The 16,418-nt window shown below is 45.4% G+C and overlaps 1 protein-coding gene across 1 annotated transcript in view; it reads left to right on the top strand.

Moving 5' to 3' along the window:
- slc16a10 (solute carrier family 16 member 10) overlaps positions 1-16,418 on the top strand; it is a 56,736-nt gene that overhangs the window by 7,807 nt on the left and 32,511 nt on the right. The gene's annotated exons all lie outside the window — the stretch shown is intronic.

The following is a 16,418-nucleotide window of genomic DNA, read 5'->3' as shown; positions in this document are numbered from 1 at the left end:
CTCATACCACCCTCATGGAGTCTGTTTCTGACCATTTGAGCAGACACATGCACATTTGTGGCCTGCTGGAGGTCATTTTGCAGGGCTCTGGCAGTGCTCCTCCTGCTCCTCCTTGCACAAAGGCGGAGGTAGCGGTCCTGTTGCTGGGTAGTTGCCCTCCTACGCCCTCCTCCACGTCTTGATGTACTGGCCTGTCTCCTGGTAGCGCCTCCATGCTCTGGACACTACGCTGACAGACACAGCAAACCTTCTTGCCACAGCTCGCATTGATGTTCCATCCTGGATGAGCTGCACTACCTGAGCCACTTGTGTGGGTTGTAGACTCCGTCTCATGCTACCACTAGAGTGAAAGCACCGCCAGCATTCAAAAGTGACCAAAACATCAGCCAGAAAGCATAGGAACTGAGAAGTGGTGGACAGGTTATCACCTGCAGAACCACTCCTTTATTGGGGGTGTCTTGCTAATTGCCTATAATTTCCACCTGTTGTCTATTCCATTTGCACAACAGCATGTGAAATTTGTCAACAGTGTTGCTTCCTAAGTGGACAGTTTGATTTCACAGAAGTGTGATTGACTTGGAGTTACATTGTGTTTAAGTGTTCCCTTTTATTTTTTTGAGCAGTATATAAATGTTTATCATTTTATATGAACTCATTTTCAGGAACAAAGACTAGCCTAAGGCATGCACAATTTAAAAAATATTGGTAGTGTTTATTTGACCTGTATTTCTTAACTGATGCGTCTTATATTGATAATTTATGGGACGCTTGCCATCATGAGATGTGCTCTAATTCTATGGCACTACGCGTGACTAAACTGTAATCTTAAACCACAGACTGGGTTAAAAAGTTTGGTGGACTGGCCCTCGTGCTTAGGTAGATGGCAATGGGTCTCTAAGAAATTCTGTATGAAATACATTCTTACTGGTATTCGGGCCTCCTTGATGTTTAAATTAGCAGACCAGTTTTTTTGTGGCCAGCCTGCAATTGTTCATGTAGACTAGAGTTCTTGAGGTGTAAAATGCATGCCATTATGCTAGCGTTATCGTCTGTTCAGTTGAAATGGAGGTTTTATGATTCTTATTAGGATCCCCATTAGCTGACACCAATGGCATCGTTTTACTGTGGCTATAGATACTTTTGTACCTGTTTGCTCCAGCATCTTTGCAAGGTCCTTTTGCTGTTCTGGGATTGATTTGCACTTTTCGCATCTCCTTCCTGATCGCATCTCCTTCCTGACAGAACGCATTTCCTTCCTGATCGGTATGACGGCTGCGTGGTCCCATGGTGTTTATACTTGCATACTATTGTTTGTACAGATGAACGTGGTACCTTCAGGCATTTGGAAATTGCTCCCAAGTATGAACCAGACTTGTGGAGGTCTACAAAAAATTTTTCCTGAGGTCTTGGCTGATTTTGTTTTGATTTTCCCATGATGTCAAGCAAAGAGGCACTGATTTTGAAGGTAGGCCTTGAAATACATCCACAGGTGCACCTCCAATTGACACAAATTATGTAAATTATCCCATCAGAAGCTTGTTAAGCCATGACCTTATTTTCTGGAATTTTCCAAGCTGTTTAAAGGCACAGTCAACTTAGTGGATGTAAACTTCTGACCCAGTGAAATAATCTGTCAACAATTGTTGGAAACATTTCTTGTGTCATGCACAAAGTAGATGTCCTAACCGACTTGCCAAAACTATGTTTTTTTTAACAAGAACTTTGTGTAGTGGTTGGAAAAATGAGTTTTAATGACTCCAGCTGAAGTGTATGTAAACTTCCGACTTCAACTGTAGCAAAAAAGACATTGCAGACAATCCTTTTCATAATTATGAGGTTTTTTTTACCCCCCTTTTCTCCCCAATTTCGATCTTGTCTCATCGCTGCAACTCTACAATGGGCTCGGGAGGTGAAGGTCGAGTCATGCGTCCTCAAAAACATGACCCGCCAAACCGCGCTTCTTAACCCGGAAGCCAGCCGCACCAATGTGTCAGCGGAAACACCGGTCAACTGACGACCGAGTTCAGCCTGCAGGCCCCCTACCCACCACAATGAGTCGCTAGAGCACGTTAAGCCCCCCCAGCCAAACCCTCCCCTAACCCGGACGATGCTGGGCCAATTGTGCACCGCCTTATGGGGCCAATTGTGCACCGCTTTATGGGACACCCAATCACGGCCGGCTGTGATACAGCCAGGGGTCAAACCCGGGTCTGTAGTGACTCCTCTAGCACTGCGATGCAGTGCCTTGGACCGCTGCGACACTCAGGAGGCCCCACATTTTTATTTTTTTGTACAACTAATGACAAGTTTACAGAATGCAACTAAAGAAAAATGATGTGTTTGTTTGGGTGCATCTATCAGTTACGCATAGGCTATGTCAGTTTATACACACAGGTTTGGATTGGAACTGAGGGTTAGGTACAGTATTAGGAAAGCCAGGGTGAATGTTGCAAATATTGGCTTAGAGTACAGTGACCACTGCTCCTACCAGGGAATAGCAGAACATGTCTGAAAGCATATTTGGTAGTTTTTGGTAGTTGCAACCAAGTTACATCGTCCCAGGGCCTGTTTTTAATTCCGGTTGGACCGGTTGGAATACATAACGACATGGTTTGATGTTGACATTTGTGTTGTTCATCCTGAAAGTAAAAGTACTAAAGTGGATAGAGAATTCCAAACATGTTTATTCTCTGATTCTCAGTAGCAATGCACAACTAGTCTAGCAATGCTGATGTCAAAGAAGTGTATAGACTTAGGTCTAGATAGCACTAGATTTGTACTTTTACCTTTTCTATTTATGGTGCACCTCCATAAAAGAGCTTGAACTGCCATGTCAGGGGAATTTAGCTAAAGAGTAACTTCTTGCATAAATATATTTACACCCAGAGTAAAGAGCAAGGCATTCAACCTCAGGATTCAACTTCAACCTCAAACCTAACTATTGTCCAGGTTTGCATATAAAAAAAACAACTACTATTCAACAAGGTGTTGTCTGGGTGTTGGGACTTTGAAAACAATGCCAGCCCCTCTTGGTCATTTGCCATAAGTCTTAAAGGAGAACTTTACTTTTTAACAACCAAATCTGTGTAAATGGCATGTTCTAGAAGTATCCAGACACATCCCCCCCCCCCGAACCTTATCCGTTACGTTCCATTTTATGTGACTCAAGCCATTTCCCCTAATTAGCTGTACAGGCCAGGTGTGTCGGTATACTATAAGGACACCCCTGGCCTGCACAGCTCTGCGTAGGAAAATATAATATGTTGTCGCTTAGATTTCTTTATTTTTTAAATTTTTTTACAAAAAAATAAATAAACTTCTCCTTCAAGAATGTCAGCCTGACTGCTGGCCAGGTTAGTTGGTCATCAGTGTGGGTCATTGCCACTAACAGTTTAACTGACGTCATGGCATTTAGACATTTCCCCAGAGCTGTCAAATCTAAATGACAATCTAGAGTCCCCTTTTTAATCCAATTAGTATGGTCCATGGTTACCCCTGCAAATGGAAGACAGTGGTACAAGCCCTTTGCTTTGGCCCTAGGTTTAGACCTCCTGGTGAAAACCGAATGAACGCCACTTGATCCCCATTCAACTAGCCAACTGAAAAGGATAAACAAATGATTACTAGCTAATCTAGTGGTATTAGTTGTGAGAGGATAGCGAGAGAGGAGTGATCACAGATCAGGTGGTGTCTGTAAACTCATGGCGTGTGTGTGTGAAGTATAAATTATCCCAACACCATACTGGCGCTCAGGAGGGGGACATGTAAATTCATTGTGCAGGTATGTCTCGACTGTGCTGTGGTGAGGAGAGGGCAGTCAGGGACAGCTAGGCTGTACTGGCCAGTTACTGTTGGTTTGATGAGGTGTTGCGACCCTCATTGCCCCAGTACTAAAGATCTCAGGAAGAGCACTGTTCCAATTTCCCAGCAGGCTTCTATTCTGTGCTTTTCTGCCACGAGTGAGCTATTCAAAGTTGCTAGTTGAGTGTTAGTCAGGGTAATCTTTCTGCTGATATATTGTGTGGTCTCGTATTCATCATCCTGTCATGAGGTAGTAAATATTTCTCTCTCGCCTCAACAGCTCAGTAGTTGTTAATGCTTTACGATAATCGTTAAGGAGATTTACGTAGAAGAGAAAAAAAATACCCTCCCCTTTTCTGTGCGCTGTGATCAGGGGTGTCATGCATCCCAGAAATCCCAGTACATTAAGATGGCTGCTGTGTGGTCTGTGTTTTTCAAACGCCTGAAACCAATTTATCCTGCAATCTAAAGGCATAGAATTAAGCATGACGATTATATCAAAAAATGTGTTTTCCTGCATATCTTAGCATACCTCTTGAGCTGTCTGTATCCTCCTGACTTACTGTTGAAGCTCTTCATCAGAAGCACACTTTTTGTAAGTAGTTAACTGTCTCCACGTTTAGCTGGAATTTAGACTGAAAGGATTTGACAAATGTGATTGGTTGACTATATGACATTGGCCTACGCTGCACAGAATATCAGATCTCAACAACTATTGGAGAAGTGTTTAACATCACCAGTAACACATCCTTATAGATATCTATATCTCAGAACCAGTCAAAGGTTTGGACACACCTACTCATTCCATGGTTTTTCTTTATTTTTTACAATTTTCTACATTGTAGAATAGTTTTGATGTCTTCACTACTATGAAATAACACATGGAATCATGTAGTAACCAAAAGTCTTCAACAAATCAAGATATATTTTATGTCTTGACAGCTTGGCACACTCTTGGCACACTCTCAACCAGCTTCACCTGGAATGCTTTTCCAATAGTCTTGAAGAAGTTCCCACAAATGCTGAGCAATTGTTGGCTGCTTTTCCTTCACTTTGCGGTCCGACTCATCCCAAACCATATCAATTGGGTTGAGGTCGGGTGATTTGTAGAGGCCAGGTCATCTGATGCAGCACTCCATCACTCTCCTTGGTCAAATAGCCCTTATACAACCTGGAAGTGTGTTGGGTCATTGTCCTGTTGAAAAACAATTGATATTCCCACTAAGCCCAAACCAGATGAGATGGCGTATCTCTGCAGATAAATAAAGCACCTGCATGCTTTACGGTGGGAACCACACATGCGGAGATCATCCATTCACCCACATCGCATCTCACAAAGACACATGTCGGTTGGAACCAAAAATCTCCAATTTGGACTCCAGACCAAAGGGCAAATTTACAGTACCCTTCAAAACACCAGTCTCAATGTCAACAGTGAAGAGGCGACTCCGGGATGCTGGCCTTCCAGGCAGAGTTGCAAAGAAAAAGCCATATCAGACTGGCCAATAAAAAGAAAATATTAAGACGGGCAAAAGAACACAGACACTGGTCAGAGGATATATGTATGTATGTCAAAAGTACAACGTCACTGCGAAAGAGGCAGGTTGGAATGTCTGACTGAAATACGGGGACAAATCAAGCTCTCTTGTAAATTAGTGGCATTTTTAAATTTGTTGATAAAATGCAGGACATGATTGATTTGTAGGACAAAGGGCCAACATGTGGGACTGTCCCGCACAATCCAGGACATGTGGTCACCCTAATTCCACACCTAGCTTCTCCATTTATATCCCACTAACAGTGACCCCAGAGGATAAGCCAAGTATCATCACTCAAAAAGATACATTATTTTAAAATCTAAAATGTGGATAAATATCCCTTTTTTTTAGGAATTACCATGATTTATTTCACCACATTTACAATACACTCCAGAGGAATTCCGTACCTTGTACAAAGTAAATAAATCTTCATGTTCTTCAGTCTTGGATGTTCTCCTTGTCTCTAAGGCTCCGGTGAGATTAGAGTGAAGCCAGGCTTGTCTGGTCACGTGGCGTCATGGTTCACTCCCCTACACAGTACACACAGGCCTAGCTGTGCCCGCCTTCCTGCCCAAGTTCAACTCCACAGCCAGTGCCAAAGCTGAACACGGGGAAGCTTGACAGTTGGAAACCTGATTAGCCTATCATAGCGTTGGATGTTGGGGAGTGGGGAGCAATAAGCGAAAGCCCTGCCAGGTCACTGGCCTTCATCTGTGTAATGGGTTTGGGCTCCCATCAGCTCTCTCTTTCTCACTCCCCTAAAGGAGTCGACTTCGTCTCATCTGCCCTGGGCTCTTTGTGTACCTCCGACTAAATCTTTGGGCTACCCAAGAGTTAACGCTGTCGAAAAATAGGCAGGAGCGCGTCCTTGTGAGACTAAGGTGAAGGGAAAACCGGCCAGCACTTCCCTCCATTCTATTGGTATAGTCACTTGATAATAAGATGGATGAGCTACGGTCATGGGTTTTATATTAATGTGATGCTCTAGCTGTAATATTCTCAGTTTTTCAGGAACATGGCTTTCGGACATGATGCCCTCCCCCTTTTGCCATCAGAACAGACTCAATTAATCGGGTCATGGATTCTACAAGGTGTCGAAAGCATTCCACATTGACGCTGACCCATGTTGACTCCAATGCTTCCCACAGTTGTCAAGTTGGCTGGATGTCCTTTGGGTAGTGGACCATTCTTGAAACCACAGGAAATTGTGTGAAAAACCCAGCATTGTTGCAGTTCTTGACAAGCCTAGCACCTACCAAACCCCGTTCAAAGGCCCTTCAATATTTTGTCTTGCCCATTCACCCTCTGAATGGCAAACGTGCACAATCCATGTCTCAATTTCCTTTAACCTGTCTCCTCCCCTTCAACTGCACTGATTTGGAGTGGATTTAACAAGTGACATCAATAAGATAGCTTTTAGCTGGATTCACCTGGTCAGTCTGTCATGCAAAAAGCAGGTGTTTTGTATAGTCCGGCCACAACAGCAAGCTAGCACTTGACGAACTGTACAAGGCTATGAACCATGCACCCAGAGGCTGCTTTTCTTGTGATTTGTATTCTGCTTCACTAAGACACACGTGATGCCCAACTTCTATCAACAAGTCTCTTTCACCAGTAGGGGCGATAAAGACCATTGTTACTCAACCCACAAGCAAGCTTCCAGGGCCCCCCCTCCCCCCGGCAAATCAGATCATGACTCCATACTTCTGCATCCTGTTTACAAACAAAAGCTCCAACAGGAAGTACCTGTGACGCACCATAGAAAAATTGTCCACCATAGCAGAGGCTATCCTGTGAGACTGTTTTGCTAGTGCTGACTGGAATATGTTCTGCGACTCCGCCGACAGCATCGGCGAGCTGACCACCGCGTAAGGAAATGCATCACCAATGTCATCCCCACAGAGAAGGATCACTGCTTCCCCAATCAAAAGCCCTGGATTAACACCGAGGTGCACGCTAAACTAAAGGACAAAGCTACCGATCTCAGGGTAGATGTTGGCTGAGAACATGAACGCGTACAAGAAGTCTCACTATCGGAACAAGGTGTAATCCTATTATACTGTCTCCGACACTCGACGCATGTGGCTTTAAAAAAAAAAAAAGTTTTTAAACGGGTCAACACTAATGGCCATGTGGTATTCCAGTGTGTATCCTCAGGGCATGTGCAAAAAGCAAACTGAACACAAGGGCGCTGTTTCAAACCCCACTGACATTCTGTATTCCGATGGTTAGCAATGCTAACAAGTTCATGTAAAATCCCATAGAGAATACGAACTAAATGCTAACAAGCACATTGCTAACTTTTTTCTACAGTTTCTGACCTAAACTATACCAGTAACTCAAATGCTACACAATTTGCTGCACGCACAAAACAAATATTAGACAGCAAGGCTCTTGATCCAGGAGGGGATTTGCTGCTGTTTCCAAGCAAATGGTGCGGCAGGTAGCCTAGTGGGTAGAGCGTTGGACTAGTAACCGAAAGGTTGCAAGATCGAATCCCCGAGATGACAAGGTAAACATCTGTCGTTTTGCCCCTGAACAAGGCAGTTACCCAGTTAAATAAAGGTTAAAATAAAATGCTGGGTTTTGGAAGAAGCTAACCACTTAGCTAGATAGCTAATCAGCTACTAAATTAGTAAAATAAATGTGCATTTGGTTTGCTAAACTGCAGAGCGTTTTAGACAATTAACTTAATAGTTATTAGGGGCCACAGTGGAGAGGGTCAAGAGCTTGACGTTCCTTCATGTCCACATCACTGAGGACTTAACATGGTCCTCGCACACCAGCACAGTTGTGAAGGCACACCAGTGACTCTTCTCCCTCAGGAGGCTGAATAGATTTGGCATGGCCCCTTAGATCGTTAGGAACTCTAACAACTGCACCATTTATACATTTTTGCAAAAATAAAATACAGATTTTTACATAAGTAGTCATACCCGTTACAGCCTTGGGTATGACGCTACAAGCTTGGCATGCCTGTATTTGGGGAGTTTCTCCCATTCTTCCCTGCAGATCCTCTCAAGTGCTGACAGGTTGGATGGGGAGTATTTTTCAGGTCTCTCCAGATATATAGTTTCATTTTTTCCCCCTGTACGGGCTCGAGTGCCATGCGCACTCTGAAACACAACCCAACCAAGCCGCACTGCTTCTTAACACCGCGTGCATCCAACCCCGAAGTCAGCCGCACCAATGTGTTGGAGGAAACACCTAGCGACCTGGTCAGTGTGCACTGCGCCTGCCCTGCCACAGGAGTTGCCAGTGTGCCATGAGACAAGGATATCCCTACCGGCCAAACCTTCCCTAACTCGGACGACGCTAGGCCAATTGTGCATGGACCTCCCGGTCGCGGGAGACAGAGCCTGGGCTCGAACCCAGAGTCTCTGGTGGCACAGCTAGCACTGCGATGCAGTGCCTTAAACCACTGCACCGCCCGGGAGGCTCTCCAGAGATGTTTGAATGGGTTCAAGTCCGGGCACTGGCTGGGCCACTCAAGGACATTCAGAGACTTGTCTGGAAGCCGCTCCTGTGCTTAGGGTCATTGTCCTGTTGGAAGGTGAACCTTCGCCCCCAGTCTGATGTTCTGAACGCTCCTCCATTGATCATCCTTGATTCTACCACTTGATTGGAGTCCACCTGTGGTAAATTCCATTGATTGGACATGATTTGGAAAGGCACACACCTGTCTAAGGTCCCACAGTTGACAGTGCTTGTCAGAACAAAAACCAAGCCATGAGGTTTTCATCAAGGATCTCTGTTCATCTTTCCCGCAGTCCTGACTAGTCTCCCAGTCCCTGCCGCTGAAAGAAATCCCCACAGCATGATGCTCCCACCACCATGCTTCACCTTAGGGATGGTGCCAGGTTTCCTCCAGACATGACACTTGGTTTTCAGGCCAAAAAGTTTAATCTTGGCTTCATCAGAGCAGAGAATCTTGTTTCTGGTCTGAGTCCTTTAGATGACTTTTGGCAAACTCCAAGCGGGCTGTCATGTGCCTTTTTATACTGAGTGGCTTCCGTCCTGCCACTCTACCATAAAGGCCTGATTTGGCGGAGTGCTGCAGAGATGGGATAACCTTCCCTAAGGACAATCTCCACAGAGGAGCTCTGTCAGTGACCATCGGGTTCTTGGTCACCTCCCTGACCACGGCCCTTCTCCCCGATTTGCTCTGTTTGGCCAGGCGGCCAGCTCTAGGAATAGTCTTGGTGTTTCCAAACTTCTTCAATTTAAGAATAATGGAGGCTGCTGTGTTCTTGGGGACCTTCAATGCTGTAGATATTTTTTGGTACCCTCCCCCAGATCTGTGCTTCGACACAGTCCTGTTTCAGCGTTCTATAGACAATTCCTTCGACCTCATGGCTTGGTTTTTGCTCTGACAACTGTGGGACTTTATATAGACAGGTGTGTGCCTTCTTCAAATCATGTCCAATCAATTGAATTTACCACAGGTGGACTCCAAACAAGTGGTAGAAATATCTCCAAGGATGATCAATGGAAACAGGATGCACCTGAGCTCAATTTCAAGACTCATAGCAAAAGGTCTGAATACTTATGTAAATAAGGCATTTCTGTTTATTTTTCATACGTTTGAAAAATGTCTAAACCTGTTTTTGTTTTGTCATAGGATACTGTGTAGATCGAGTGGGGGGGATGCCTTTAATCCATTTTAGAATAAGGCTGTAAGTAACAAAATGGAGAAAATGAAGGAGTCCGAATACTTTCCCGAAGGCACTGTGTATATTGCCATCAGGCTGGTAGCAGGAATATATAAATACTATCACGCCTACACTGACACTCATGCGCACACACCCACCCACCACTTATACTGCTGCCATACTGTTTATTATTAATCCTGCTACCAGTCACTTTCTCCTAATCCCTGCCTCCATGTACACATCTTCCTAAATACTCCAGTATCCCTGCACATTGTACATTTGGTACTGGCACTAATCCTGTGTATATAGCTTTTTTTTGTTATTAACTATTTTTTTAATTGAATACAGATGACCCTGTTGTGTAGGGCTTGCACTATAAGCATTCCAGTACTTGTGCATGTGACAATTTTTAAGCTTGAACTTAAAAGAATGCCAGGTGTGTATTATTATAGGCCTAAAGTCATAAAGCTTTTGGAGAGCCTAATGTTAGAGTAGCTGTAAAATAGTTTGGCGTCAGCTCAAAGTCCCAACCTGAGTTCAACCTGAAGAGAGTAGAGTAAACAGGGGTTCACCCATATAACGCTGATATTGTTTTGCCTAGCTATGGCACGAAAACAAAAATGGACACGGAGACGGATGAGATGATGCTGCTAACGATGTTTTCTCTAGATGTGAAATCGACCAGTTTTCAGGGATGAAACATAAATGTTATTTCACTAGATCTCCTAGTGAGATCAAACTGTGCTTCTCTGCAAATAATAGTTGCTATGACTGCCCCCTGGTGGTTTTGACTGGCAAGAGCGTGAAGGGTCTGACAAGCCAGTGGCCTGCTGGAATCCAGACCCATACTTGACCTGCTGCCCGTCGGCAGCATAAAATCAGTACGATGGACCCCAAACATGAACAATGAATCAGACGCAACTAAGATTGCATAACGCTGTGCAAATGTCTGTAATTCTCTGACACGGCATTCCATCTGTACAGGTCGACAGGTACGCCTCACTGAAAGTGATTTAGACTTTTTCTGATCATTTGTAAATGAGGAAGTAAATTAGGATTGCGCAGCAGCCTGGGATCGAGATGTACGTTTTTAGGCCTAATCCCAAACCTGTCCCTCCTGGCCACGCACAGTGTTCCTCCTCAGGTTAATCTGCCAGCTGTCCTGTGCGTTGCTGGACCGAGCTAGTTCTCCCAATCTGAGTGTTATAGCTGGGACACAGTGTTGCGTTCCTCCCAGTTGAGATCCCACGGACCTGCTGGGGGAACAGGAAACCAGGTGGAGTGGGGCGAGGCCTTTCTTCCTCTTCTCCATTACTCCCTCCATCTCTGGGGGTCTCCAGCTCAGGTTCTCCAGGCCAACAGCAGGTGCTGTCTGAGAACGGACCACACAGGGTAAGTGATTTTTTATTTTTTTAAATAAAACATTTTAAAAAATCATTAAAGAAAATAAAATTACACTGGTCAATGGTTCCATGTCTGCCTGTGGTGGAGGGAGGGATCTTATCAAGTGTTGTTTTAGAGGAAACTGTCTCCTTCCTTATCCTGAGCTCAGCCATACAAAAGACATGCATTCCCAGCCTTGTTTCAAAGTGGTGATTAACATTTACGAGCCATGGCTCTAGTGGGCCCTTGGGTTTAATTCAATACTTAATGCATCTGTCGTTTAAAAAAATAAAAATAATTAACGGCTGCGACAAAAACTATAGCCTACCGGAGACGTGCACAAAAAGTGTTGGTATGACCAAGTATGGGCAGTTGGCACATTTTTAAACGAACACGTGGACGAAAGATCCTCAAATGTTTGATGATCAGTAAGCAGGTTAATGTTTGACAGAGCATTTGATCAGTCTCAAGTAAGCTTGACACTGCGTTTAGGTGAAAGTTGCTGGGAGATGACGGGTATGAGTAAATCAAATCAAATCAAATCAAATTTTATTCGTCACATACACATGGTTAGCAGATGTTAATGCGAGTGTAGCGAAATGCTTGTGCTTCTAGTTCCGACAATGCAGTAATAACGAGCAAGTAATCTAACTAACAATTCCAAAAAAACTACTGTCTTATACACAGTGTAAGGGGATAAAGAATATGTACATAAGGATATATGAATGAGTGATGGTACAGAGCAGCATAGGCAAGATACAGTAGATGATATCGAGTACAGTATATACATATGAGATAAGTATGTAAACCAAGTGGCATAGTTAAAGTGGCTTGTGATACATGTATTACATAAGGATGCAGTCGATGATATAGAGTACAGTATCAACGTATGCATATGAGATGAACAATGTAGGGTAAGTAACATTATATAAGGTAGCATTGTTTAAAGTGGCTAGTGATATATTTACATCATTTCCCATCAATTCCCATGATTAAAGTGGCTGGAGTAGAGTCAGTGTCATTGACAGTGTGTTGGCAGTAGCCACTCAATGTTAGTGGTGGCTGTTTAACAGTCTGATGGCCTTGAGATAGAAGCTGTTTTTCAGTCTCTCGGTCCCAGCTTTGATGCACCTGTACTGACCTCGCCTTCTGGATGACAGCGGGGTGAACAGGCAGTGGCTCGGGTGGTTGATGTCCTTGATGATCTTTATGGCCTTCCTGTAGCATCGGGTGGTGTAGGTGTCCTGGAGGGCAGGTAGTTTGCCCCCGGTGATGCGTTGTGCAGACCTCACTACCCTCTGGAGAGCCTTACGGTTGAGGGCGGTGCAGTTGCCATACCAGGCGGTGATACAGCCCGCCAGGATGCTCTCGATTGTGCATTTGTAGAAGTTTGTGTGCTTTTGGTGACAAGCCGAATTTCTTCAGCCTCCTGAGGTTGAAGAGGCGCTGCTGCGCCTTCCTCACGATGCTGTCTGTGTGAGTGGACCAATTCAGTTTGTCTGTGATGTGTATGCCGAGGAACTTAAAACTTGCTACCCTCTCCACTACTGTTCCATCGATGTGGATGGGGGGTGTTCCTCTGCTGTTTCCTGAAGTCCACAATCATCTCCTTAGTTTTGTTGACGTTGAGTGTGAGGTTATTTTCCTAACACCACACTCCGAGGGCCCTCACCTCCTCCCTGTAGGCCGTCTCGTCGTTGTTGGTAATCAAGCCTACCACTGTTGTGTCGTCCGCAAACTTGATGATTGAGTTGGGCGTGCATGGCCACGCAGTCGTGGGTGAACAGGGAGTACAGGAGAGGGCTCAGAACGCACCCTTGTGGGGCCCCAGTGTTGAGGATCAGCGGGGAGGAGATGTTGTTGCCTACCCTCACCACCTGGGGGCGGCCCGTCAGGAAGTCCAGTACCCAGTTGCACAGGGCGGGGTCGAGACCCAGGGTCTCGAGCTTGATGACGAGCTTGGAGGGTACTATGGTGTTTGAATGCCGAGCTGTAGTCGATGAACAGCATTCTCACATAGGTAGTAGGTCAACACACTGGTCAACACACTGGCGGAAAGGTCAACACACTGGCGGAAAGGTCAACACACTGGCGGAAAGCGAAGCAGCACACAGTGGCTGCATGAGCACCGTTTTTTTCTTGGCTTCCTGATCATGATAGTCGACGTCAGCCCATAGCCTGAGGGGCCGGAAAAGGGACCCCAGCGAATGACCTTTAGTGACCGAGCACCTACAGTAGTACTTTGGAAACGGGTACAGCAGGAGTCATCAGAAGCTTGACCATGTGCAGAACACTGAGTCCCTCTGCTCTGAACACCCTTATAGAGCAGGCAAATGTAATGCCTTCCAGCAGGGAAGGAGTGAGGAGAGGGAATGAGCGAGGCAAGTGCAGTGTAGTGTGTAGAGCAGACCTGGGTCCAAATAATATCGATAATCATTCAAATACTTTTAGCTTTTGCTTTAGTCTTCCTGCAGTGCCTGATGGACACGGTTTGCCCTTTTGTAACTATGCTATTGGTTCCATTGCACCGGGCAAGCTCTATCGAGACCTCCATAATGAAGTGATTTTAAAATAGTATTTGAACCCAGGTCTGTGATTGTGTAGTGTACAGTGAGGCCCAGGTGTGGACTGGAGTAGTGGACTTTGGCCCTCCATGGGAGCTGGAGGATTAACCAACCAACCGCTCTAATTATTGGTGTAATTGCTAGGAGCTCTGGTAATGTCATGATTAGGGCTTTTCTTATTACTGCTGGGCTGGTCTGGCCTGGAGGTGGGTGTGGGTAGGAGGCAGTGCCAATGAAGCACCAGACAGGAGAGAATGGAGCCGCTGGCAGCCTATGCCGGGTGTTATAACATTTGTCAGTGTAACACCAAGGTGCTCAGACCGAGCTGGACAATATTGGCCCTCCTCCAAATGGAGAGTGGCTTCCTGTGAGCTAAAATGGGCTGATCAGTTTAGTTCTGTAATGACATCTCTCCGATAGTTCTCTCTCAGACCGTGCTTGTCTGTGGGGACTGGGGATGACTTGTCTCTGGTCATTGTCAAACCCAAAGAGCCCTGTTTCCTTGGCAACAACGGCACAGATTTTGACTGCTTTAATACTATTGGTTCGTGGTCATTATAATAATGAATCTGAGAGAAACTACAGACTTTTTTTTTTTCTGGACTGAATCATTGATTTTTTTTTCCCCCCCTTAAGATTCTGACATGACTTGAAGAGATATATGTGTAATGTCTTTCCATGATGTCTGTCTTAGAGCAGTAAATACTCTTTTGTGGGCTGAACGTAAAGGGAGAGGGGTTTTAAACAACTACAGCAGTTGTTCAGGATTGTGGCCGTTACTCTCCCCTTGGGGCACATTTAACGTCAGGGCCTGGCCTGCTATGTTCAATAACATGCTCAACATATGGAGCCTGGTGTGTTAAACCCATTAACCCCTACTCTAGTATACTCTCCTCTCTTGGATACATCTCTGCTCCAGTCAGTTAGCCTCAGTCTACTCTTTGTCTCTCTGTGACACCAGAGGCCTTATGTTATACAGATACTGTACAGTGACGAGCTTAGTCATTCTACAGTTACAGTACACAATCTGAGTTCGTCCCCCTTCGAGTCGGAGGTGAATGGGTCTAAATGGGCCCCCCCCGATGGAGCCCTGACTGGGGCTTATCCTGAGATGTCTGGGCTGCAGCATGGGCTGGGCTGGGGATGTGTGAGCCCTGCAGGACGGGTCTGGACCTGGGCCAGTTTGTCAACATCAAGCAGCTTAGCCTCCCCAGATCAAACCCAGGAGCAGGGACAGAGGCCATGGTCAGGACCGACGGGTCGGCTAGAGTTACTTGGGGCAGCCAAGCCAAGCAGCTCCTCATAGGAGTTAGCCTACTTCTCTGACCATGCTCCCGAACCCCTGTGTAGTTGTAATAACATGAACAAAAAGATTTGGGTCTTATTTTTTGTGTCGACAAAGCTGAAGTGTAATTGAGGGTGCGTTTTAGGCAGTTGTGGGCTACGTCACAACCTACTTCTGGGGTATTGTAATCTTTCTAGGGAAAGTAGAAACCAGCCAATTCTGTTGCCCAGTGAGCGCCACCTGACACTGAAGTCCATAGATGTTGAAATTTGGTCCGTCCGCCCTGGCGTTGATTTCAATATCCAGTCATCCACAGATGGGGGGGGATTGATTTCAACGTCCACAGACCTAGACATATAATGGCTCTGAGCTGAGCTGCACATGAAGACCGATTTACTGTTACCCCTTCACCCTCTAACCCCCGATCACTCTGTGCTAGGTTACACTTTATATCAGGTGAGTGGGAGTACAAGTCATACTGCATGGGAGACCAGTCTTGGGGATGGTGTGTCTTTTTATATAGCTTCAGATCTGTATGTCTTCCTTCCATTGAGGCATTGGATGTATGGCGGATTTACAGCATATCATTGGTGCTTCTGCCTTAAGCCATTTCGTCACGTGTTTGCACACGACTTGCAAGCAGTTTGAGCACCGTTGAGCACCGTTTGCTTCTGAAGCTGGTCCTCGTCAGTCCCTGGATGGGAGACCAGGTGCTGCTGGAAGTGGTGTTGGAGCGCTAGTAGGAGGCATTCTTTCCTCTGGTCTAAAAAAATATCCCAATGCCCCAGGGCAGTGATTGGCGACACTGCCCTGTGTCGGGTGCCATCTTTCGGATGGGACGTTAAACGGGTGTCCTGACTCTCTGAGGTCATTAAAGATCCCATGGCACTTGTCGTAAGAGTAGGGGTGTTAACCCTGGTGTCCTGGCTAAATTCCCAATCTGGCCCTCAAACCATCACGGTCACCTAATAATCCCCAGTTTACAATTGGCTTGTTCATCCCCCTCCTCTCCCCTGTAACTATTCCCCAGGTCGTTGCTGTAAAGGAGAATGTGTTCTCAGTCAACTTACCTGGTAAAATAAAATAAACAATACATACACTTAGTTTGGAATCATTAAATCGTTTTTCAACCACTCCACATATTTCAAGTTAACAAGCTGTAGTTTTGGCAAGTCGGTTGGGACATCAACTGTGT

The sequence above is a fragment of the Oncorhynchus tshawytscha genome, linkage group LG18, assembly GCF_018296145.1.
Source record: "Oncorhynchus tshawytscha isolate Ot180627B linkage group LG18, Otsh_v2.0, whole genome shotgun sequence".
Classification (NCBI taxonomy): Eukaryota; Metazoa; Chordata; class Actinopteri; order Salmoniformes; family Salmonidae; genus Oncorhynchus; species Oncorhynchus tshawytscha.
Note: the sequence above shows the minus strand (reverse complement) of the source record. Positions and strands in the feature narration are given on the sequence as shown.